This window comes from Equus asinus, chromosome 11, assembly GCF_041296235.1.
Source record: "Equus asinus isolate D_3611 breed Donkey chromosome 11, EquAss-T2T_v2, whole genome shotgun sequence".
NCBI lineage: Eukaryota > Metazoa > Chordata > Mammalia > Perissodactyla > Equidae > Equus > Equus asinus.
Genome location: NC_091800.1, coordinates 1,562,878 through 1,589,839, shown reverse-complemented (window position 1 = coordinate 1,589,839; position 26,962 = coordinate 1,562,878). Strand labels below are relative to the sequence as shown.

Genomic DNA, 26,962 nt, shown 5'->3' with positions numbered 1-26,962 from the left:
CTTTGGCTTTTATGGCACTGAGAGCTGAAGCATCAGATCAGAAGGTAGGACTTAGAGGCTGTGGACTACGTTTCCCAAAGGGCAGGAGGCAGGGAGACTGGCCTCTTACTTTTCCTGTAAAGAGACTCCATTTCCCATCACGCAGCGGGTGGGAGGAGCATGGCTCCTGATTTTCCTTGGCTGGCAGTTGACCAGTACAGTCTCCACCTCCTGCTGGTTGATCCCGTTTGCCACGCCTCCCAGCTCGCCCTGCCTGCCCACGTGCAGTGCAGTGGCACGTGGCTGCCCCAGCTCCTCTGGCGCCCCAACTCCCTGCTGCCAACGCCTCCACTCTCACCAGCCTCCCCACTCGCCCCGCCCTTCCAATCGCCGCTCCCCTTCAGGTCGCCCCACCACCCGCTCGCCCCACCCTCCCACTCACCCCGCCCTTCCCCTCCAGCTCGCCCCGCACTTCCCTGGCTCCGCCTCCTCACTCACTCGCCCACCCGCTTGCCCCCCAAGTCCTGCTCTTCCTGAGCCAATGGGGAGGCCGCAGACTTCCGGGTCAGGCGGGGCGATGCCGCCTCAGCTTGGAGTAGGCGAATGTGGCGGGAAGTTCCTGCCTGTTGCACAGCGATGCGCCTGAGGCAAGCGGTAGAGAGGGCGCGGCCATCCCCTCCAAAGCGGTCCCCCTGAGCCCAGTGCCCCGCGGGGCTGTCCCGGCCAGGCCTCGTCCCTCCTGGGCGGGGGCGGCCGGTCCAACGCGCGCCGCGTCGGGCGCTCCGCTGGCGGAGGGCGGTTTGTGCCGCCCTGGCCCGCGAGGCCGGGGTCCGGGCGTCGCTTCCGCGGGGAGCCCGGGCGGGAGCGCTTTGATGGGGCTCCGCGGAGACGAGGAGGCCCTCGGAGGACGGCGGGCAGGGCCGCAGCGGGGCGGGAGGGCCGCTCCGAGGGGAGACGCGCCCTGAGCCCGGGCACGGGTCCCGGACAGCCTTCCGGGCGGCGGCGCGGCCCTGGCCCGCCGTGTCCGCTGAGGCCTGCGGGGCTCTGTCCTCGAGGGCTGGGGCGCGTGGCTCGCGGGCTGCACAGGGCTCCTCGGTCCCTCCGTCCCCTCCGTCCCCGCTCCCCAGCGATGGAAGACAGTCCAGGCAGCTGTCTCAGGCTCAGAGAGGCTGCCTGCTGTGCACACCGCGTGTGTCTCCACTCCCCGCTCTCAGGGATGCGGGAGAGGGACAACCGGAGGGAGGGGGAGGGACAGCAGGCCTCGTCCTGGTCCGGAGGGAGGGGGAGGCCACCCTTGGCTCCTGGGAGTCCGCCTGGTTCTCTACCTGCCTCCTCTGGACTCACCTGGTTTTGTCTCGCCTGGTGTGGACACCTCCTGTCTCTCCCCATCTCCCTTTCCTGGAACAACATGGACCTACCGGTTTGCTGTGGGAGTGCACTGGGTTTGGGAACTGTGGAAAAGCCTCCTGAGTTCTTGTTCTTCTTCCCTTTCTTACTGGGATTGCCTGTCTATTGAGTCTGAAATTTGCAAGCATCAAAGAAAGTGCAGGACAGTATGTATTTTTAAGAATTCAAAGCAGGACATAGGCACCTTACTTTTTATGACATGCAGAGCAGGATTCTTTGGGGAAGAATTTGATCTACAATCGTAAAGCAATTTCAGAGGGAAGCAAGAGTGTTTCATAGAATCATTTTGTTCTGCGCCTGTTTATGCTGTCCCAACTGGCGTGTAGTGATTGGCATTAAACTTCTGAGTAGATAAGGTGATGTTCATCTGCTCCCTGTAGAAGGGAAGGTCGCTTAATGGCTTTCTCTGCTGAACGGGCCACAGATGGTGTTCTCTGTGCCTTGGGACAGTGCTGATCAGATTCTGAGTTAACACAGCAACACAACCTCAATAACAGTAAACTGTGTTAAGCGTTGCTGTCATTTTAGCGCTAATATCTATATTAATAATCTACACGAATTTTTATAGTGTAACGACCTCCTGTTGTGTTCAGTGCTGCAAAAGTTGTTAAACCAATGAGATGATGCAGGGATGTGTCAAGCGTAGAACCTAGCAGATAGCAAGTGAGAAAGTGCCCAGGAGATGATCATACAGAAAGCTTGTGCTAAGTTGTCTAGCAAGATGCAGTGTGTATTTTAAAAGTCGCAGTAATGCTTTCAAAGTGTTGGGAGTCCCTAAAATTAAATTCTTAAATAGGGCAGCTTTTTTTGTGTTTGAGAACTACTGTGAAATAATTACAATTATTATTATTATATGAATGTCCCTGATATCTGAAAAAGAAAAAATAAGATTTTTATGTTGACAACTATATATTTTTCCTTAAAGTCGTCTTTAATAAAGTATAATGTACTTTGAATAGAATTTTGACTTGAAAAATAAAGCTTCCTGGAAATGAAGCAAAGCTTTTAAGTGGACCTTCTATACAATGAAGAATGAGTCCTGGATTCCTGCCAAAGTGCCGGCGCTTCTGTCTCGATACCTGAGGCAGCAAACCTAACAAGAATAAATGCTGCCTCTGTGTGTATGTGGAGGAGGCTCTCATGACATTGGTGTTGATGGGTTTTGAGAATGGGTTGGTACCTGTATAGGTCTGGAGAGTAGGTTTCAGACATGCCGGGTGAGGTTATTATTCCGCGTGAGCAGAAGTGGTCCGATTTGTGCCCCAGATGTCGGTGGCCTGCTCAATGTCGGGGACTGTGCTGGGAGCAGAGTCTGTTCTTGCTACTGTAGTGTTTTTTAGAAGCAAGTTGTCATGGTTTTAAACTAATAGACATCATTCTTTTTGACTGCAGTTATCTAGCATCCAGCACACAAGAGGTCAATAAATGTGTAGGGCATGTTTGAAGACAATATGGAATTTTTGGTAAGGATGCAAGAGTAATTAGAAAGCTGATAGAATCCTGGCAAAGCATGTGGCTAGGTGGTGTAACATGATGTGTTTGTGCCCTAGGATGTCTCTGGCCCTTTTGACCACAGTTCCTGGCAGGATGTTCCCACTTGCCATTATAAAGATGCAAAAAGGGCCATGCCCTTGGATTGTTTCCCCTTGGCTCCTGAATGATAGTTAAGGACCTGACATTTGAAGGTTGCTGTTTTGCCCTCATTTTAGGCGCTTTTCCAGTGATTCCTGCTTCATCTCTCCCAACGTTGAGTTAAATCTTTGCACTCCAACTCAAGCACGTTCTCCTTACTGTTGTTGTTCTGGATGACATAAGGACAGCCCTTTGAAAAAGAAAAGCTCTCTAGAGAGCCTAGAGAGGTAGGAGGTGTGTGCTTTCCCCCAATAGGAATTAGATGTTTAATATTCAATAAATACTAACGACAGGAAACTATTCTACTTTTCATTAATCTTCTTCAGTAAATTTGTTAAGAATATTCTTAGCCACAGCATCTTTGTCATCTTGGAAACATCTATTGTGAATCATATTCTTGATTTCGTCTTCATGTAGGTACTTGGGCTTTGATGATTCTTTGCCAGAACTCCTGTCCTTTCCTGGCTCCCTGGCCCATAGCATGGGAACGAGTACGGCAGGGTCTGAAAATTAAGTTAGACATTGTTCGTGCTGGTAGATATTTAGGGTGAATATTAAACATGTACACACAGGAAAATGTTTATCAAAAAAGCCATATACATAAAGTGGGAGGATGTACTATGTGGAATCATGTAATTAAATGACAAGGTTCTTAGTTTGAGACTTCAGAATGTTCTGTTGTATACTTTTTAAGCAAATAGCAGACTTTGTTGGAAAGACACATTTGTCTTATGGAGCTCAGTATCTGGAACAAGATAGTTGGTCCTGCAAGGAGCTAAATGACAACTGGAAAGTCATTAGGATCCAGGGCAGCACCATCCCACACTTTTGGGGGCTTTCTCATACTTTCCTATGCATTTATGTCATTTTCTCTTTGCAAACTGTCTGTCTAGCTGCCGTTGGCTTGTAGGGCAGATATTCTGCTCCGGTCCTAGCACCTTGTTTCAGAACCAAAAGAGACTCCATTCTCTATCTAACTGTGAACTGTATCTGAAATTTTGCATGAAGTCATAAAGTTAGAAGTCTTGTAGCTAAGGTCACTACAGCTTTGTTTCTGGTTAATTGCTGTTTCTCAAGGAACAGCTGAACAATTGCCACCGTTGGGTGATTCTGTATATGAATGTGTTGTGAGCACATTTCACAATACCAAGTGTTAGAAAGTGCCCTTAAACCTTTAGTCTCCATAGGCTACGTCTGGGAGACCCAGAAACAGAAACTTTTATGGTTTCAACAGGCAGTGTTGCTTTTTTTGACTTCTCCTGGCAGTGTACTATGTAATGTGGCCACAGAGCTATCAACGTACAGATTATATCTAGTTATAAAATGTCATAAGAAAAAGGAACAAACTGTTGACATAGGCAATGATTTGAATGGAGCTTAAGGCATTGTACTGAGTGAAAAAAGCCAATCTGCAAAGGCTGTGTGATTGATTCGATGTACACAGCATTCTCAAAATGGCAACATTATAGAAATTGAGAAGAGATCCATTTTTTCCACGGTCACAACTGGGGGTGGAGGGGGTGTGGCTCTAAAGGGGTTGCCTGAGGGAATTTCTCTGGGGTAATAGAACAGTTCTGTGTCCTGATTGTTCTCATGGTTACAAGGATTTTTATGCATGAGAAAACATCATAGAACTCTACACACATCTAGGGAATTTCAGTCCAAACTGAAATTCTACTAAGTAGTTGAATGACTAATGCTTTATCCGTGTCTATTTCCTGGTTTAGATCACTGTGTTGTGCTTGTCCTTTGTATGGCTCTACCACATTTTATTGAACCATTCACCCATTGAAGGGCATGTGAGTTGTTTCTAGTTTTTGACTATTACAAATAAAGCTGCTCTGAACACTCATGTACAGCTTTTGCGTGAATCTATGTTTTCATTTTTTTAGTGTAAATGCCCAGGAGTGCAAGTGTTGTTTTCTACATGGTTTTGGAAGAGTTGGACATCTGTAGGCAAAAGGAAAAGAAAAAAAAGAAAACCAAGGTGTAAACCTCATGTCTTCTGCAAAAATTAATGTTAAATGGATTCATTGGATCATCTTTTTTGTCTTCATTGAAAACCAGTTGGCTTACACTGCAAACAGCATTCCAAAATGAAGATGGGAGGAAACGAGTGAGCATTTAGGTATGAAAATGAATGCAGACTTGGGAAGGTAGGACATGGCTCGAATCTTGAAGAGAGCATGTGTGCATTTGAGAAGAAGGGGAAAACGTTCCAGAGAATAACATGAGACAAGACAGGTGGTAGAGAAGATAGGTCCGAACTGGCTGTTTCAGGGAGTCACGTGTGTGATGAGGAGGAGGGAAGGAAAGGAAGGATAAGTGGTTCATGAGGATAGAAAACTGCTGGCTAGGTTGTAGAATTACTAATGAGTTTCAGTGGAAGTTCTTGAGCAGGAAAAAGCTATTGGAGAAATGGTCTTGAAGGAACGTTGTCTTAGGATCACGTATGGCAGCGATGGGTTGGTAGAAAGAACAAGGTATAACCTTGACCCTTATGTTGATTTAGCACTTTGTGTTACAACTGTCTTCCCAAAAGCTAAAAGAGTGGTGTCCCTTCAGGATCTGAAGTACCTGGGCTTTCCTAGAGGGATAATGGTAGATTTCAGATCTTTATCATGACTTTGGTGATGGACACTGAGGACTCCGCTGGACTTTGAAGCTAGGAACACTGCTTTTAGTAAGTTGTACATGTCAGAAGAAGAGTCCTTTGTTGGCTTATTGCTGATGTGGATGACGTTTCTTCTCTAAACTGTCTAAGAGGTAAGCAACTGAAATGAGAAGAACACACAGAGTTCATGAATTGGCCCAATGAGGAAAAGTTAACAGATCGCTTTTCTTTATTTTGATTTAATCAGCATGTGCTGATACTTGTATGTGAAGAACTATACAGAAAATGGTGAGGAACAGGGTCCTTCCAAATCACTGAGGAGCTGACAGGGACACATGGCTCTAATTGCAGCATTCAGGGTTTTATTCTGAGGGAAGCATTTCCAGTCAGTGAGGACATCGTGTACTTCCTGCCAGTGATCCAGAAGATCTTCAAGGATAGAATAGGAACCTACAATAGTATACGAACACTTCGCTTATAGTCAGCGGGATGTGACAAGTGACAGCCCTCGAGCCCTAACTTCTTAATTTGTGACTAAACGTACTCAGTTCCTCTTTTCTTAGAGCCCACTTCATTTCTTGATTTCTTACTTGGAGAAAATTATGCTTTTTTCCAATTCATCTCTGGGAATCCGATTTGGCTTCTGCTTTTTTTTGTGCATTTAGAAGTTGATCTTAGATATATTTTAGGCTTCTGTCCTTTTTTTAAGACCACTACGAAATATAATTTATTTAATGTCAGACAAACTACTACATATCAAAGCATTTCTGCTTCTTTATTTAGAACATGGAAAAGCATAACATCTTGTTTTTCCAAAAAAAAAAAAAAAATGATGACTTGCTGAGCAAAGGATTTTACTGCCTAAGAGATTCCCATGACGCATGTTAATGAAAGACTGGTGGTCTGGAAACCTCTAGTGCAACCACTTCTTTGTCTTCAAAGTGCATTTTCTGTTTGATTTGACTTCCTTGGGCTAATTCTTCCCTTTCAGTCTAGAAGTATTTTCCACTGAATGTGGAGATTGATCAAGAATACTTCACTTGTGTTTGCTGCCATTCAGTATCATCACAGAATTTGGGGGGTTTTTATGTGCAGAAGAGCAAGCTCTTACAGTGCTATGCAACCTGCTCTGTTCATTTCAACCTATCATCGTTTGGCTACTGTGCCCTAGTGACTGCTTGACCAACGTGTAAGTGGGGCCACGGCATCCTGACCAATGGGCATCAGTGTAAGCAGCCTAGAAAGCATGGGTCAGCACTTACTGTCTTTGTGAAGGGCAGGATTCCCAGTCAGGGATGTCCAAAAGTCTGCCATACTGAACTTTCATGCTAAAGGGATGTCATTATCTGGCTCAGCTTCTGACTGAGATTCCATGAATATATGAATAGATGAATATTTTGTGTGGCTCTTATAGAAGAAGGCACTTGGGGACAATCCAGATACTGTTCTCTCCTTCATCACAGGATGGCTTCAAAGAATCCTTTCCCCTTTCTCCTGGCCAGCTAGGTTTGCAGTGAGAAAAAACCTGTTCAGACTTTGTGCCAACACTTCTGGAATATGTGACACTTCATTTGTTTTCTAGAGCACAGAAGTTTGAAAGTAATTTCCTGTTTGTGCTTTTGACAGTGACATATGTCAGTGGAGTCAGGTAGATCTGAGTTGCAGTATTGACTGCTCTGTGACATTAGGGCAACCTGACTTTACCATCCAATCGAGGTTCAATCATACCTGTTTTATGGTAGGGTTGTCAGAATTGACTCTGAGATGTGTACATGAATCACTTGCTATAATGTGTGGCCCACAGTCCGTGTTCAACAAATGTTTGTCATCCTCACCACTTGAGCATCCCTTAAGGTGTTTTTCTCTGGAGAGTGATCTGAAACAAAAAACATTTTTCAACTCATTTCCCACTGATCTCAAAAGCCAGGTATTAGATGTCGTCACACTGTCTGGTCTGGTCTACCACGCATGCCTCCAGTGACAGGAAACTCAGCAACTCTAGAACAGTGTTTTTCAACCATGGGAGTAATGACATTTGAGATAGGTCATTCATTGTGGTGGAGGGGTGTTCTCTGAATTGAATGATGTTTAGCACCAAACTTGGCTAGGGGGACAAAATCATCCACAATTGAGAACCACTGCTCTAGAGACAGCATATCCTCTTTGTTTCTTTTTTTAAAAATGAGGTCATCATGGGTTATAACATCGTGTAATTTCAAGTGTACATGATTGCTTCTCAGTTTCCCTGGAGACTGCATCGTGCTCGCCCGCAACAGTCTAATTTTTATCCATCACCATATATATGTGCCCCTTTACACCTTTTGCTCACCCCCTAACCCCATTCCCTTCTGGTACCCACTAATCTGTTCACTTTACCCATCTGTTTATCTTCCACATATGGATGAAACCTCGGGATATTTGTCTTTCTCTGTCTGTCTTATTTTCACTTAACGTCACACCCTCACACTCCATCCATATTGTTTAAAATGGGACAATTTTGTCTTTTTTAATGGCCGAGTAGTATTCTGTTTTATATATGTACCATATCTTCTTTAGCCATTCCTCAGTTGAAGCACAGTGGGTTGCTTCCACATATTGACTATTGTGAAGAATGCTGCAATGAACACAGGGGTGTGTAAATCTCTTTGAGTTGTTGTTTTCCATTTCTTTGAATACGTACCCAGTAGTGTATAGTATTTCAGATTTTAATTTTTCGAGAAATCTCCACCTGTTTTCTATTGTGGCTGCACCAGTTTACATTGCCACCGGCAGTCTAGTAGGGTTCCCTTTTCTCCACATCCTCTCCAACATTTGTTATTTTTTGTCTTCATCATTATAGCCACTCTGACAGGTGTCAGGAGATAGCTCATTGTATTTTTGACTTGCATTTCCCTCATAATTAGCAATGTCGTGCATCTTTTCTTGTGCCTGCTGGCCTTCTGTATATCTTCCTTGGAAAAACGTCCTTTCATATCCTCTGCCCATTTTCCAATCTGGTTGTTTCTGTTTTGTCGTTGAGTTCTTTTTATATTTTGGAAATTAACGCCTTGTCAGATATATGATTTTCAGATATTTTCTCCCAGTTGTTGGGCTGTTTTTTTGTGTTGTTCATGGTTTCCTTTGCCTTGCAGAAGATTTTTAGTTTGATGTAGTCCCACGTGTTTATTTGTTCTTTCGTTTCCCATGCCTGTGCTGGCATGGTATTCAAAAAGATGTTTCCCAGACCAATGTCAAACAGTGTACTGGAAATGTTTTCTTCTAGGAGTTTTATGATTTCAGGTCTTACCTTCAAGTGTTTAATCCATTTTGAGTTAATTTTTGTCTACAGTGTAAGGTAATGGTCTATTTTCATTCTTTTGCTTGTGGGTGTCCAGTTTTGCCAACACTGTTTTTTGAAAAGACTTTCCTTTCTCCATTGTATGTTCTTGCCTCCTTTGTCAAAGATTAGCTGTCCACAGATGTGTGGTTTTATGCCTGGGCTTTCAGTTCTGTTCCATGGATTTGGGTGTCTGTTTTTGTGCCAGTACCATGCTGTTCTGATTCCTAGAGCTTTGTAGTATATTTTGAAGTCAGGGATTGTGAAGTCTCCAGCTTCGTTCTTTTTTCTCAGGATTGTTTTGTCTATTTTGGGTCTTTTGCTGCTCCATATATACTTAGGATTCTTTGTTCTATTTCTGTGAAGAATGTCACTGGGATTCTGATTGAGATTCCATTGAATCTGTAGATTGCTTTAGGTAATATGAATATTTTAACTTTTTATTGTTCCAATGCATGCGCATGGAATATCTTTCCATTTCTTTATATCTTCTTCAGTCTCTTTGTGTAATATCTTATAGTTCTCAGTGTATAGGTCTTTCACCTCTTTGGTAAGATTTAGTCCTAGGTATTTAATTCTTTTGTTGCAATTGTAAATGAGATTCTATTCTTGACTTGTCTTTCTGCCAGTTTGTTTTTAGTGTATAGAAATGCAACTGATTTTCGTAAGTTGATTTTTTTACCGTGAAACTTTTCTGTAGTTGTGGATTCTTTCTAATAGTTTTCAGATGAATTCCTTAGGGTTTTCTATATGTAGAATCATGTCATCTGCAAACAGTGAAAGTTTCACTTCTTCCTTTCCAATTTGGATACATTTTACTTCTTTTTCTTGGAAAATTGCTGTAGTCAAAACCTCCACACCTATGTTGAATAGGAGTGGCAAAAGTGGGCATCCATATCTATGTAGAATACGAGTGGCAAGAGTGGGCACCTTATCTTGTTCCTGTTCTTGGAGGGATGGCTTTCAGTTTTTCACCATTAAGTATAATGTTGTCTGTGGGTGTTTTGGGACTTCGTACGATTCCAAGAATTTGCTATTTCTATTAGGTTATCCAATTTGGTGGCTGGCATATAGTTTTTCATAGAATTGTCATATAGTCCTTTGTATGTCTATGATATCCATTGAAATTTCTCCTCTTTCATTTCTAACTTCATTTAAGCCTTCTCTTTCTCTTAGTGTGTCTGGCTAAGGGTTTGTTCAATTTTGTCTCTCTTCTTCAAGAACTTGCACTTAGTTTCATTGATCCTTTCTACTGAGGTTTTAGCCTGTTTTTCATTTATTTCTGCACAAATTTTCATTACTTCTCTCTTTCTGCTGACCTTGGGCTTTGTTTATTCTTCTTTTTCAAGTTCTGGTGGGTGTCATCTTGAGATTTTTCTTGTTTTTCTTGAGTTGGGCCTGTATTGCTATGAATTTCCCTGTTAGAACTACTTTTGCTGCTTTCCGTAAGAGTTGGGATGATGTGTTTTCCTGTGCATATTTATCCAGGTTTTAAAAATCCTTTCCTTTGGTTTATTTAGATCCAATTGTTCTTCACTAGCAAGTTGTTTAGTCTCCACATATTTGTGATTTTCCCAGCTTTTTGTCTTGTAGTTGATTTTTAGTTTCATAGCATTGTAGTCAGAAAAGTGGCTTTTTATTATTTCAGTCTTCTTAAATTTACGGAGGCTTGCCATTTCTCCCAGCATATACTCTATCTTTGAGAACGTTCCATGTGCACTTGAGAAGAATGCGTATTCTGCTGTTTGGGGATGGGATGTTCTAGATATATCTATTAAGTCCATCTGCTCAAGTGGTTCACTTAAATTCACTATTTCCTTGTTGAGTTTCTGTGTGGATGATCTATCTCTTGATGTAAGTGGGGTATTGATGTCCCCTACTATGATTGTGTTGCTGTGAATTTCTCCCTTAAGGTCTGTTCATAGTAGCTTTATGTACATTGGAGCTCTTGCATTAGGTGTGTATGTATTCACTAATAGTATCTCCTCTTGGCAGAAAATCCCTTTTATCATTGTCTCCTGCCCCTCTTTGTCTCTCCTTGTCTTTTTTATCTTGAAGTCTGCTTTGTCTGATATAAATATGGCAACAATTGCTTACTTTATTTGCCGTTGTCTTGGAGTATCGTCTTCCATCCCTTCACACTAAGCATGTGTTTATCTTTCAGCTGAGATGTGTTTCCTGGAGGCAGCATATTGTTGGGTCTTCTTTTTGAATCCACCCAGCTACTCTGTGTCTTTTGATTGGAGAATCCCATCCATTTACATTTAGAGTTATTATTGATATTTTAGGGCATAATACTTCAATTTTATCTGTTGTTTTCCAGTTGTTCTATGTGTTCACTGTTTCCCTTCCCTTGTATGTCTGACTGCTACTTCACTTGGGAAGTTTTCTGTGGTGACTTTGTCAGTTTTCTTTTTATTTATGAATTGTGGCTCTGCTCTGATTTTTTGTTTAGTGGTTACTGTTACATTTGTATAAAACATCTCATAGGTGAGATAGTCCATTTTCTGACAGCCTCTTTTCTCCATTAGCCTAAGCCATTTCCATCCCTTTCCTGCACCCTGTCCTGTTTTTCATACACTTTTGTTTCTTAGTAAGTTCTTTCTTGCATTGAGTGGAAGTGTACTTTCTTATTTCTCCTACCCATCCTGTGTTTTGGAGACACATAGTACAGGCTGAATCCCAGTTCCACAGAATATCCTTAGAAATATGCAAAGATGGTCATCAAGTCTTCTCAGTCTTTTTGAGTTGAAACACCTCCAGTTCGTCAGCCATCCCTTACAAAACATGACTTCATGTCAGGTCACCACATTGGTGGTTTCTTTGTTTTTAATTCATTTTTAAGCTGTAGAATTTGGAAGGAAATGCACTACTCTAGGCATGGCTTGATTAGCAAAAGACTCATGTCTCATATTAGAGCAATTTTCTTCTATTAGTTTAGGTAAGAGTATTCCCTTTCTTCTTGTGCATACTGTATATGATTACAACTCTATCCTTTTGATGGGCACATCATACAGTGATGACCACATCATACACTGAGTTAAAGAAAAAAGAAAAGCACTAGATCTGTCTAACTATACATTCATCCGGTTTTTATGCATTAGTTTTGGGGCTAAGCCTGGGAATTTATGTTTATCCTGTTATATTTCTTTTGATTGGGTTTAAGTACAATCCTGATTTTGGTTGACTCTAAGGTTTCTAGCTTAAAAGAACAAGTAGGTGATTATGCCATCAGCTGAGATTGAAAATACAGGAGAAAGGAGTTTGTGTACATGCATGCATGCGTGCATGCATGAAAGGAGGACTGAGGATGGAAGCCTGAGGAATCCCAATATTAAGAGGCAGCTGGGAGAAGGAGTGATGTCAGCAACATGGTGGAGTGAGCTTGCCCAGGACTCTCTCCCCTCCAACATACAACAAAAGAGAGCAACCACAGTCCAATGAAAAACATCCTGATGGCACAGGAATCCTCAGAGACTGAGGGTAGTCAAATGAGGGAGGTCAGTGGTGTTGTACCCGTCTTCAGAGGAGCTGGAACAGGGTAAGAGAGAACTTTGCTCCCTCCCCTAAAGTCTGGGATCGCTGCCATGGGAGGCTCCATGAGGGAAGGACTGGGGGAGGGGCTGTGCATCAGCAGGATCACTCAGGACTCCCTAGTGCCCTTGCAGCCCAGACAGAAGCCCTCTAACTGGGTGAAAGATTTCTCGTTCGGTGACCTCATTATGCCAATACCCCAGGAGAACAGATAGATCTGATTGGGAAACCTGGGTCTGCATGCAAGATTAGGTGCCCCCCGACCCCCAACTTGTGCTATGACATGCCATCTTGGCTGAAGGTTGAGGGCTCAGAATACATGGCTCTCAACCCCCATCTAGCGGCAACAGGCTGTAACTGCAACCAAATTATATCACAATGGGGAAGACCTGTCCATCTTCCAGCATCTGTCCATCTTCCAGCATCTGTCAGGTCATCAAATCTCCAGACCAGAGGGAAAACAAGCACCCAGAATTATGTCCTGATGACTCAGAAATAAGTAAACTAAATGACAATGAATTCAGAATAGCTATCGTGAAAAAACCCAATGAGGTAAAGGAAAATATAGAGAAGTCAAAGAGTTCTGGAGTTACTTCACAAAAGAGATTGAAACTATAAAGAAGAATCACTCAGAAGTACTAAAGATGAGAAATACAACGGAAGAAATAAAACATAATATGGATTCCCTGAATGCCCGTGTGGACGCCATAGAGGAGCAAATCAGCGTAACTGAAGATAGGTTGAAGGGCTCCAGATAGAGGAAGACAGAGACCTAAGTCTAAAAAGGAATGAAGAAAACCTCCGAGAAATAACCGACTCAATGAGGAAATGCAATATAAGAATTATTGGTATCCCCAAGGGCAAAGAAAAGGAGAATGTAGCAGAAAGCATGCTCAAAGAAATAATAGCAGAGAACTTCCCAAATCTAGGAAATGAGAGAGAAATGTGTGTGGAGGAAGTTTCAGATCTCCTAGATTTGTCAATGTAAAAAGACCTAGTGCAAGGCATATAGTAATAAAACTGGCAAAAGTGAGTGAGAAAGAAAGAATACTCAGTACAGCAAGGCAGAATAAACTAACCTACAAAGGAACTCCTATCAGACTTTCAGCAGATTTCTCTCTCCATTCCAAACTACAACCAAAGAATTGGAAAAACTGAATTTCAACCAATAATCCTAATGACAAACAGAAAACTATAGCAACAATACGACGGAGGATGGAGAGGCTGGCACCACCCTCGGAGGTCCTGGAACAGGGTAGGAGAGAACTTCACTCCCTCCTCTAGAGACTAGGATATCTGCTGTGGGTGAAGGAAGGAGTGGGAGAGGGGCTGCATGACCAGGGGATGAACCAGGACTACCGCCACCAGTTCAGTGGAAACCCGCTGATGGGGGAAAGCTTCCGTGCATGGGGACCCCATGAAGGCAGGGCCCCGGGAGACCAGAGAACGAGAGCAGATGAGAAGCCAGATCGGCACACGAAAGAAAGTGCCCCTCCTCCCCGAACCCGTGCTGGGTGCTGCCATCTTCCCTGAAGGTGGAGAGCTCAGAACGCAGGACTTTCGACCACCGTCTAGTGGTGACAGGCTGTAAGTGCAACCAAATACTACCATCATGAGAAAAAACCACTCCTCTATCATCCAGCAATTTATAAAAGCTCCAGACCAAAAGGAAAACAACAAAAACACAGAATTAAGTCCTGAGGACTTGGGAATACATTGACTAAGTGAAAATGAGTTCAGAGTAGCTATCATCAAAAAACTCAATGAGGTTGAGGGAAAGATAGAGAAACAAGTCAACAAGTTCTGGAGTTACATCACAAAAGAGATTGAAACTATAAAGAAGAATCAATCAGAAATACTAGACATGAAAAATACAATGGACCAGATAAAACAGTATACGGATTCTCTGAATGCCTGTGGAGACACCATAGAGGAGCAAATTAGCATGCTCAAAGATAGACAGGCTGAATGGCTCCAGACAGAGAAAGAACTAAGGATTTAAAAGAAGCAGGAAAATATCAGAGAAATAGCAGATTCAATGAGGATAACGAACTTAAGAATCATTGGAATTCCTGAGAACGTGGAAAAGGAAAATAGAGCAGAAAGTGTGCTTAATGAAATTATGGAATAGAACTTCCCAAATCTAGGGATTGAGGGAGAAATGTGTGTGGAGGAAGCTTTCAGATCTCCTAGATTTGCCAATGTAAAGAGACCTAGTGCACGGCATATAGTAGTAAAAATGGCAAACATGAAAGACAAAGAAAGAATACTCAGGGCACCAAGACAGAAGAAAATAACCTACAAAGGAACTCCTATCAGACTTTCAGCAGATTTCTCTACAGAAACCTTACAAGCTAGGAGAGAATGGAGCGATGTATTCAAAGCTTTAAAAGATAAAAATCTTCAGCAAAGAATACTCTATGCAGCAAGAATATCCTTCAGACATGAGGGAGAAATTAAATCTTTTCTAGACAAACCAAAGTTAAGGGAATTTGTAACCAAAAGTCCTCCACTACAAGAAATCCTCAAGAAGGCTCTCATACCTGAAAAAAGAAAAAGGGAGAAAGGGGTCACAAACCACAGAGTAGGGAGACAGATAGATAGAACCAAAATAGGATAGCAAATATTCAACTATAGCATTAGGATAAAGGTAAGGAAACAACCAAAGCAAAGACAATCTTATCACTCTAACTACAAATTCATAACACGAGTTGGAATAAGAGGTGAAAATAATAATTTAGGAGGGGAAGAGCAAAGGGACTAAATCAGTCTAGGCCAAATAAGTAAGAGACCACCAGAGAATAGACTGTATTATACATGAGCTTCTAAATACAAATTTCAGGGTAGCCACTAAAACAAACAGAACAGAGCCACAAAACGTAAATAAGGAAAAATCTAAGAAACCCAGCATAAGAAATTGCAGAAGTCAATTGGTAGGCTAAAACACACAGGACGAGAAACAAAGGTAATGCAGGGAAGCCAGATAATGAGTGAGAGAATGAGAGCATTAAGCCCGCATGCATCAATAATCACCCTCAATGTAACCGGATTGAACTCTCCAATAAAAAGATACAGAGTGGCAAGATGGATTAAAGAATAACCTCCAACAATTTGTTGCCTCCAGGAAACACACCTCAGCCCCAAAGACAAACACAGGCTCAGAGTGAAGGGGTGGAAGACAATACTTCAAGCTAATAGCAAGCAAAAGAAAGCAGGTGTTGCAATACTTATATCAGGCAAAACGGATTTCAAAATAATGCAGGAAAAGAGAGACGCAGAGGGACAATATATAATGATCAAAGGGACACTTCATCAAGAAGAAATAACGCTTATAAATATCTATGCACCCAACACAGGAGCACCAAAGTTCATAAAGCAACTATTAACAAACCTAAAATAGGATATCAAAAATAACACAATAATAGTAGCGGACCTCAACACCCCACTCACAACCCTGGAAAGATCATCCAGACAGAAAATCAACAAGGAAATGGTGGAATTAAACAAAAAGCTAAAACAGTTGGACTTAATAGACCTATATAGAACACTCCATCCAAAAACAGCAGAATATACATTCTTCTCAAGTGCACACAGAACATTTTGAAGGATAGACTATATGCTGTGAAACAAGGCAAGCCTGTATAAATTTTAAAAAATTGAAATACTAAGAAGCAACTTCCCCAATAATAATGCTATAAGGCTAGAAATTAATTACAAGAAAAAAGCTGAGAAAGGCACAAGAATGTGGAGACTAAACAATACGCTACTGAACAAGCAATGGATCATTGAAGAAATTAAAAAAATACCTGGAAACAAATGAAAATGATAACATGCCATACCAGCTCACATGGGATACACCAAAAGCTGTATTAAGAGGAAAATTCATCACCATACAGGCACATCTTAACAAACAAGAAAAATCCCAAATAAGCAATCTTAAACTACACCTAACCGAATTAGAGAAAGAAGAACCAACAAAGCCCAAAGTCAGCAGGACAGAAATAATAAAAATCAGAGCAGAAATAAATGCTATTGAAATGAAAAAGGCAGTAGAAAGGATCAATGAAACAAAGAGCTTGTTCTTTGAGAAGATAAATAAAATTGGCAAACCCATAGCCAGACTTACAAAGAAAAAAAGGGAGAAAGCTCCAATAAACAAAATTAGAAATGAAAGAGGAGAAATAACAACAGACTCCGCAGAAGTACAATGGATTATAAGAGAATACTACAAAAAAGTATATGCCAACAAAATGGATAACCTAGAGAAAATGGATAAATTCTTGGACTCCTACAATATCCCAAAGCTCAGTCAAGAAGAAGCAGACAATTTGAACACACCAATCACTAGGAAAGAGATTGAAACAGCAATCAAAAACATCCCAAAGAATAAAACCCCAGGACCAGATGGCTTTCCTGGGGAATTCTACCAAACTTTCAGAGAGGATTTAATACTTATCCTTTTCAAGCTATTTCAAAGAGTTAGGGAGGATGGAACACTTCCTTACACATTCTACAAGGCCAACATCACACTGAAACCAAAGCCAGACAAGGACATCACGAAAAAAGAGAACTACAGGCCAATATCGCTGATGAACAAAGATGCAAAAATTCTCAACAAAATTTTGGCAAGCAGAATTTAGCAATTCATCAAAAGGATCATACATCATGAGCAAGTGGGATTCATACCAGGGACACAGGGATGGTTCAACATCTGCAAATCAATCAATGTCATACACCACATCAACAAACTGAGGAATAAAAACCACATGATCATCTCAATAGATGCAGAGAAAGCATTTGACAAGATCCAACAGCCACTTATGATAAAAACTCTGAACAAAATGGGCATAGAAGGGAATTACCTCGACATAATGAAGGCCATCTATGATAAACCTACAGCCAACATCATACTCAATGGGCAAAAACTGAACGCCATCCCCCTAAAATCAGGAATGTGACAAGGATGCCCTCTACCACGACTCTTATTTATCATAGTACTGGAGGTCCTGGCCAGAGCAATCAGGCAAGAAAATGGAATAAAAGGAATCCAAATAGGGAGGGAAGAAGTGAAACTCTCGCTGTTTGCAGACGACATGATCTTATATATAGAAAACCCCAAAGAACCCATTGGAAAACTCTTAGAAGTAATGAACAACTACAGCAAAGTTGCTGCGTATAAAATCAATTTGCATAAATCAATAGCATTTCTATATTCTAATAATCAATTAATAGAAAAGGAACTCAAGAACACAATACCATCCACAATTGCTGCAAAAAGAATAAAATAGCTCAGAGTGAATTTAACCAAGGAAGTGAAAGACCTATACAATGAAAATTACAAGGCCTTTCTGAGAGAATTGGATGACGACATAAGGAGATGGAAAGACATTCCATGTACATGGATTGGAAGAATAAACATAGTTAAAATGTCCATTCTACCTAAAGCAATCTACAGATTCAACGCCATCCCAATCAGAATCTCAATGACATTCTTTACAGAAATAGGATGAAGAATCCTAAAATACACATGAGGCAACAAAAGACCCCAAGTTGCTAAAGCAATCCTGAGAAAAAAGTACAAAACGGGAGGCATCACAATCCCTGACTTCAAAACATGCTACAAAGCTACAGGAATCAAACCGGCATGGTACTGGTAGAAAAACAGGTGCACAGATTAATGGAACAGCATTGAAAGCCCAGAAATAAAACCACACATTTATGGACAGCTAATCTTTGACACAGGATCTGAGGGCATACAATGGAGAAAAGAAAGTCTTTTCAACAAATGGTGTTGGGTAAAATGGCAAGTCACATGTAAAAGAATAAAAGTTGACCATTCTTTTTCATCATTCACAAAAATAAACTCTAAATGGATCAAAGACCCAAAGGTAAGACCTGAAGCCATAGACTTCTAGAACAAAATGTAGGCAGTACACTCTTTGACGTCAGTATTAAAAGGATCTTTTTGGACACCATGTCTTCTCGACAAGGGAAACTATAGAAAGAATAAAGAAATGGGACTTCATCAGACTAAAGAGCTTCTTCAAGGCAAGAGAAAACAGGATTGAAACAAAAAAACAAGCCACTAATTGGGAAAAAAATATTTGCAAGTCATATATCCAACAAATGATTAATCTCCATAATATATAAAGAACTCACACAACTCAACAACATCAAACAACCCAATCAAAAAATGGACTGGAGACATGAACAGACATTTCTCCAAGGAGATATACCGATGGCCAATAGGCACCATGAAAAGATGTTCATCATCACTGATCATCAGGGAAATGCAAATCAAAACTGCACTAAGATATCATGTTACACCCATTAGAATGGCAAAAATAACCAAAACAAAAAGTACCAAATGTTGGAGAGGTTGTGGAGAAAAAGGACCCCTCCTACACTGCTGGAGGGAATGCAAACTGGTGCAGCCACTATGGAAAACAGTATGGAGATTCCTCAAAAAATTAAAAATAGAAATACAATATGACCCAGCCATCCCACTACTGGGTATCTATCCAAAGAGCTTGAAGTCAGCAATTCCAAAAGTCCCATGCACCCCTACGTTCATTGCAGCATTATTTACAATAGCCAAGACGTGGAAGTAACCTAAGTGCCCATCAACTGATGATCGGATAAAGAAGATATGGTGTATATATATGTATGTATACACTCTATGTGTGTGTATATATATATGTGTGTGTGTGTGTGTGTGTGTGTGTGTGTATATATATAGTGGAGTACTACTCAGCCTTAAGAAAGGATAAAGTTGTTCCATTCAAAACAGCGTGGATGGACCTTGAGGGAATTATGTTAAGTGAAATAAGCCAGATAGAGAAGGGCAATCTCTGTATGACTCCACTCATATGAGGAATTTAAACGTGGACAAAGAGAACAGATTAGTGGCTACCAGGGGAAAGGGGGCTTGGGGGTACAAAGGGTAAAGGGGTGCACCTACAACATGACTGACAAACAATAATGTCCAACTGAAATTTCACAAGATTGTAAACTATCATAAACTCAATAAAAACTTAAAAAAAAAAGCAACTGGGAAAAAGGAGGCAATAGAAGACACCAAGAAGGGGTGAGCCATAGTTTATGGTGAAAAGGAGAGGAGTATCCTGGAAGCTGGACTGACTGTGTATTCAGGATTATGGTAGACACCTGAATACATAATGAGCAGGACATGGTCCCTGCCTCTGCTCCTGTTTTAATTTGCTCCATGGTTCAACTCTTCAGTTAATGGCACTACCTAGTCTATCATGCCTGAAAACTTGGAGTCATCTTTTATTTGTCCTTCACACTCTCACATCTATTGGGTGAGCCACGTTTTACTGACAAAATATCGTTTTAAATTGTAGCATACTTAGTGGGAAAAGTACACGAGTCTTGAGTATCTACCTCAATGATTTTTTTTTTAACAATCTAAACACACTATCATAACAACCCCCCAAATCAAGACATTCACTATTCTGGCTCTCCAGAAGCCTCTATCGTGACCCTTTGCAGAATTTGCTCCCACCCAAGGTAACCACTACTCTGACTTCTATCGCTGTAGCTTAGTTTTGCCAGTTTTTGAGCTCAGGTAGATGGAATTATACTCTATGTACTCCTTTCTACCAGGCTCCTTTTATTAAACATCCTGTCTGAGATTCATTCATGTTGTTACAGGTAATTGGTTGGTTTTTGTAAAGCTCTTTAGATCTGATTATTATTGCATAATGCATTAGTTTTGGTTATTGATAGCTGCGTAACATGCCGATTCAAACTTAGTGGAGTGAAACAACAACCATTGTATTAGTCGGATTCTGTGGGTTAGGAATTTGGTAGGGAGAAATTGCCGTGCTCTCTGATGGTTGGGGTCTAGAATCATTTAGAGGCTCTTTCACTCACATGGATGGTACCTTGGCTGGGATGTCTTGAAGACCAAAATCCTCTGGGATCATTCACAAGGGCACCTACATTTCCTGTTTTGAAAAGTGGCAGTTTTATTTTTCCAATGGTACATCTAAAATACAATTTCAATGGAGATGGAAACTTCTACTTGAAAGTTGCTGTACTTCTTTTCCACTTTTGGGACCCAGGTGACCTGTTCAGATAGTGTTCACCTATTGCTGATACAAAGGCTGTACTGGGGCTGGTGATCATATATGACCAGAGGAAACTTAATGTCGGTATCCAGAAGCAGAGATTCCTTTGAGGAAGGGAGGAGGTTTAGGAAATGCTTGGTGAGCACAGACTGTCTGGTATTGGATAAAATCTCAAGAATTTGGGGATGAACTCCTGCCTCCTCATCTTGGCCCCTGGTCTTGAGATACCAAATATAAATGGACATGGTGTGTGTCAGGGCTTGTGTTGGTGGTCTATTTTCTTCAGTGCATATGGTTCATCTTCTGTTTGGGAACGAAGTCTTATCACCTGATCGCCAGCGTAGCAGTTGCTATGAAGGCGGCTGTGCCCTGGTTGCAGATTCTCCATGAGGAGATTCTCCATGAGGCCTTAGCTCTTCACAGCTTGTTGGCTGGCTTCACTGAGCAAGCTTCCTGAGAGTGGCATGTCCTTGGAAGTCACATCACACCACTTCCACAGAGCAAGGCTTCTACTCTGTTGATTGAAGTAGGTTCATGCCTGCCTAGATTCAAGGGGAGGGAACCTGAACCTCACATATTCATGGGATGTGTCTCAAAGAATTTGTGGCCAATTTTTAAAACCACCATGAACTAGATAGCGGAATTGATTTATCCATTCTATTGTAGATGGATATTTGAGTACTTTCTACTTTGGAGGAATAAGGAGAATGATGCTCTAATCATTCTTGTTCCTTCCTCTTGGTTGAAATGTTTAGATTTTAGTTGAGGACACATCTAAGAGTAGAATTGCTGGTCATGTTGTATGTGTGTCTCCAGCTTTAACAGATAGATCCTGCCAAAAAGCTTTCCCAAGTGGCTGCATGAGTTCCTACTCCTACCTGCAGTGTGTGAGCCTTCCAGTTGCTCTGCAGCCTCCCCTCCACTTGCTGCCCTCAGCTCAGCATTTCAAAACTGTTTTTAACCATTCTCTGGTTGTATAGAAGATCTCAGTGTGGTTGAATTGTCATTTCCCTTGTCCCTGCTGATTTTAGCACATTTGCATGTGCTTGTTGGCCGCTGGGACACTCTGTGTTGTGAAGTGCCTGTTGAAGTCTTTTGACCAGTTTTAAGCAATTGGTTTGTTTGGCTCCTTTCTTACTGTGATGCTGAAGATTTTCTGTATTCTGCATGAGAATCCTTTGTTGAACATTCGAATTGGAACAATCTCTTCACATCCTGTGACTTGCCAATTCCCTCTTGTAATATGTCTCATGATGAACTGAAAGTCTAAATTTTAATGAATCCAAGTTTACCGATCTTTTCTTTTATGGAGAGTGTGTGTATGTGTGCATTTGTGTGTCTTCTTTAAGAAGTTTTTGCTACTCTGTCATCTGAAGATATTTTCTTATGTTGTCTTCTAGAAGTTTCATTATTTTACCTTTCTCCTTTAGGGCAAAGTGTCCAGGAATTGAGTTTTGTGTATTGTGAGGGTAGGGCTCAAGGTTTCTTTTACGTCCACATGCTCATCTTTATGAGTAATAACAGGCAGCATTGGGACAGGTGGACACAAGCCTGGGAGTTAGGGGTCCTGTATTCTCAGCCTTAACCTTCCTTTAAAACACCCTGTGAACTTCAGCAGGTGATTTTCCCAGTTCTCCCTCCTCTCGGGCTCCCTCCTTCCTTCCTTTTTTCCTTCTATCCTTCCTTCCACACTCCCTCCCTCCATTCCTTCCTTCCTTCCATCTATCCATCCATGCATCTGTCCAGATATCAATCTGTCCAACTGTCCTCCTGCCTGTTCGCCTGTTTTTCCTTCTTCTCTCCTTCCATCCTCTTTCCTCCCATCTCTCCAACTTCTCTTCCTTGTGTGTATTCTTCCTGCTTTCCTTTTGACCCTCCATTTGTCTGCTCTTCCTCTGTCCATCCAGGTATCCCCTCTGTCTGTGCCTCTACCTCTCTCTTTGTTCCATCTCTCTCTTCAACCACACTCACTCTTTTGGGTTCATCTCCTTCACAAGCTTGCTCTTACCTCTACTCACACAATCCCTCCTTCTGTCACTCACATTTATGGCTCACCTGTGAGTGTTGTCCTGGGGCAGCCACTACTGAGTGCAGATGAGCCTGTGGGGCTTCACCCACTGTATGGGGGCTCTGTCCCACCCTTACAAGAGCCCTTTCCACAGCTCCTGAGCCAGGAAGCAAGTTTCTGCCTCCTTGCTCATCACTTGAGCAACCAGAAGGCACCACAGACCTAGAGGACCCCTCTTCCTTCCCCAGAGTAGCTCTGCAGCCCCACACCTACACTGCCAAATTATCACTTTGGAGCTGGAAAGCCGAGGTGTGCAATTCTGGTTTTTGGGCAATCATGCCTATCACAAAGATTATACCAATAATCGAATCTGATGCAGCTCTCAGAGAGCACCTGGTCTTATGAAATTCACAGAACATTCCAATCGAAGGTGGGATGTTTTGAGGAGAAGCACTGGCATTGTTTGGGTGGGAAGAGCTTTGTGGAGGAAGTTTTGCCCAGGTGGGGTCTTTAAGAAGGAGTAGGCATTATATAGGGAAATAGGGTGTGTTTTGAGGAGCAATCCTCAAGTGCAGTGGGTGTTACTGGCAGGGGAGGAAGGAAGACATGAGTGATATACTGGCTTCAACTTGGATGAGCACAGCTGTGGGTGGTGGTTCCACTGGGAGCAAAGGCAACAGATGATAATGAGTTCAGGACTCTGATCTGGTCTCAGGCCAGCTGTCAGTGATGGCCATCTCTCCCCATCTCTTCTTGCAAGCTATGGTGCACGAGCTGAAGGCCCTCACACTGAAGTTCAGCATCTCCAACCTCCAATATTCAACAGACGTGAGCAAGGGCTCAGCGACATTTAACTCCACTGAGAGAGTCCTGCAACACTGGATGAGACCCTGGTGCCCGCAGCTCCTGGTAGGATGAGTCCCAGCCAGCCGCACCCCACCTGCTGTCTCTCCAGCTCATCCTCCTCCTGCCTCCTCCCCTGCTTGGATCCTTGTTCAAGAAGAGCAGCCTAGGCCCCTTGTCCTTGGGTTGCAGAGTGATCTCCCTCAGGGAAGTCCCTTTTCTGAGCATTGAGAGTCACAAACACTTTCAGAGACCACCCCAGTTTTCACTCTTCCCACTGACTGCCAATTTGCTCCTCCCTCCCTCTGGCCCCCATTATCAGAGGATTCAGGACATCTCTCTAGAGTCCCCACATTCCTCTCTCCCCAGGCCTGCGGACGATGGGGCAGCCACCAGCGTGGAAGCTGTCTGCACCTACCACCCTGACCCCATGGCTCGTGATGGAGAGTATGACAGAGACACCAGGTGACAGCAGCATTCCTGGGAGCTTAACCAGCTGACTCACCGTGTTACCCCAAGGGGCCTCTACTCCCTGCTCAGGGACAGCCTTTTTGTCAGTGGTGAGTGTTCATGCTGAGCTGGATTGACAGTGATCGTTACTTATGCCTGTTCTGCTTTATTTCCTCTCTAACAAGTCAGCCCAGGTTCTGATTTGGGGGACACAGAAACTGAATATGTAGAAAATTTCAATTTTCAAATGAAGACTGTGCTGTAAATGGATTTTTAGATCCCAATCATAAAAAAAATTCAACTATCTCTATCATAATTTTTATATAGATTGCCTGGCCAGATGATAATATCTTGGTTTTAATGGGTTTAAATATACTATTAAAATTAGTTTCACGTGTTTATTTTTACTTTCTGAAATGTGGCTACTAAAAGAGGTTTAAATTCCATAAGATAGAGTGTCGATTCTACTGTTGCACAGCACTGTTCAAGCCATGAAAATAAAGCCCAGAGAAAGTGGTAAGGGACAATTTTTCCAAGGAAAGGAGTCAATCCAACCCACGCGGCAAGATGCAGAAAACAGTCTCATCACACACACACACACACACACACACACACACACACAGTCACAAAACAAAAGCAACATCATCATAGAGTTGCCCCACTACTTCTGAAGTAGCAAGAGATTGCACTCCTACATTGTCCTGAGTGGACGAACCTCAGGAAAGAAGCCAGAAGTCAAGAGAATTTACCAAACAGGAAGATATGAAACCAGAGAGTAAATGTCAGCATCTTATATGAGGTTCCCAGCGGTGGATTCTGTTAGTGATTCAATATGTTAGGGAGAATTTTGCTAGAAGGGTTGTAACAAAACTAACCTTTCCTTTCCTTTTTAGAAATATACAAGTTATGTAAAGAATAATAGCTGTAGCCAACCAATGAAAAGATGATAGAACACGAATATCACTCTTCTAAATCACTCCTGGATTAGTCAGCCAGTCAGGGAACAGATGACAGTGGATTAAGTTGGAGCTCATTAGGCTGATTCTGACTTCATGACCATCCTATGAATTGTCTCCTGCCAGGACCTCTAAAACATGCTGCCCCGCCACTCATTTGCCACCAAGGTCCACCAACCAGACCAGACCTTGCTGACCAATGCCCTGGCTGGGCCCCTTCTGAGCACACCTGGAAGACTCTCCCTAAGTCCCATTCTGTCACGGTGCTCTTCCACCTACAACCGGCCAGGGAGACATTCACTCCAAGGCTCACACTGTGTGTGCCCAGTTCTGGAGATGGCACTTCTCCCTCAAGTGAAGAAAAGGATCAGAGTGCAGAGCCTTTGGGCTGCAGCCATCAGGACAAGGCCTAAGGTTTGCTGCTAGAGGGAAGAGAACCTGTAGTGGGTGTGGGTGCCAGGGTGCAAGAAGCCCCCATGATTTCTGGATAGAATCCCAGAATATGATGCAGGAGAGAGGAGGGATGCTTGGGTGTGATTCTGCTAGAGAATGTCCATAAGGAGGCGGATGTGCCATTGGAAATGCCTTCAACAGTGTTGTTCATTCTTCGATTCATCCTGTCTCAGGGAGTGCTGTCTACATCCATCCAGGCACTAGTCTCCCTTCTGGAGTAAAAAGATAGCATCAGAAGAATGTTTCCATTTCATTTATAATGGATAGGTACAGTGCTTTTAAGGTGCTAGGTGTTGCAAACAGTTTTCAAACATTAACTCCTTTAATACTCTCCATGTCCTTACAAATTAGGTACACTTATCATTCTTGCCGACACCAGATGAGGAAACTGAGGCACTGATGAGGTGAGTAACTTGCCCGCTACCGTATCTAGGAAGTGATTGAGCTGGAATTTGAACATAAGATATTGTCTTCATATTCTCTGCTCTTAAGCATGTTCTTTGCTCTTTAAGACTTCACACCATGAAGACGATGGCTCAGCATATCCATTTTCTTGTTACACCCAGTAGCCCCATTCTTTGATCTCTGTCTGAAAAAGATACTTTTTGCATCAAAACTGTTGCACATACACACCAAAATGACTTCTCCTCATGTCCCATGTCCTGGAAAATACATAGAGAACATTTCAAAGCCTTTCTTGCCCAGGCTGGGAGTGCTTCTGGGAAATCCCACTGTTCCTCTAAGAAGCCAACGGAAGGCTGGGAGCTGAGTCTCAGGGGAAAGGTGACCTCAGCCATTACCATGGAATTACAGAATGGATGGGAGGCCTCAGCAGAAACTGACTTCAGGATTGGTGGTGTTTGAAGCTGGGCGCTAATTTTCTGGCTGTGGGTGTAGGGGCTGGAGCAGCATTCCAGGGAGAAGGGATGGCTCCCTGTGTTCTTAGAAGAAACCAGACCCAGGAAAGAGGTGAAATGACAGTTTCCATTCAGAATGGACTTGTGAGGGGAAACATTCAACCCAGAAGAGACAGTCATGTTCCTGAGGGCACCGGAAGAAGCTGCCTCTGCGTCTGCCAAGCAGAATGCCCTGCTTCATGGACTCACTTTATCCAAAAGAGACCAAGAAGGAGAAAATCATGAGGTGACTGTGCAGATGTGAGATCTGTGACGTTGGAGACTGTGCCTGGGAGGCCCTGAAAGGCCTCAGAGGAGTAACATTTGCTGTGAGCAGAGTGACAGATGTGAGGCATGCCTGCCTGTGTCTGGGAACAGTTTGAGTGTCAGGGAGAAGCCACTGCTGGTGCAGAGACTCACAGGAAGAAAGGAGTCTGAGCAGAGAAGGTCAGAAAGGTGGCGGTGTGGCTGGAAGGATCCTGAGAAGAGAGAGGAGGGGAGATGGGGGTACGGCAGGGACGGGTGGCAGGACTGGCAGACTGCTTTTTCCTGTCACTCTCTGACGACATTGCTCTAAGACCGTGCCCCTAGAAAGTACAAATCCTTAAGCTCTCACAAAGTGTGTGTGCCAGGAATGGGGCACGGCTTAGCTGGGTGCCTCTGCCTCAAGTTCTCTGTGAAGCTTGGGCTGCATCTCTATTGCGGCTCGACTCGGGGACCATGTGCTCCCAAGTTCACTCACATGCATGTTGACAGGGTTTGTTTGGACGGAAAGCCTGAG

At 42.8% G+C, this 26,962-nt stretch overlaps 1 protein-coding gene across 14 annotated transcripts in view; it reads left to right on the top strand.

Annotated features, from left to right (window-relative positions):
* The first annotated feature begins 465 nt into the window (after nucleotides 1-465).
* Nucleotides 466-26,962, top strand: part of LOC123284071 (ral guanine nucleotide dissociation stimulator-like) — a 31,835-nt gene continuing 5,338 nt past the window's right edge. For 2 of the 14 annotated variants that reach the window (XM_070520277.1, XM_070520276.1), the window contains exons 1-7: nucleotides 671-4,817; nucleotides 4,911-5,146; nucleotides 23,344-23,492; nucleotides 23,796-23,986; nucleotides 24,959-25,246; nucleotides 25,637-25,689; nucleotides 25,798-26,628. The gene's annotated coding sequence lies outside the window, so the exon portion shown is untranslated. The other 12 variants (XM_070520274.1, XM_070520269.1, XM_070520265.1 and 9 more) reach the window with 11 other exon arrangements.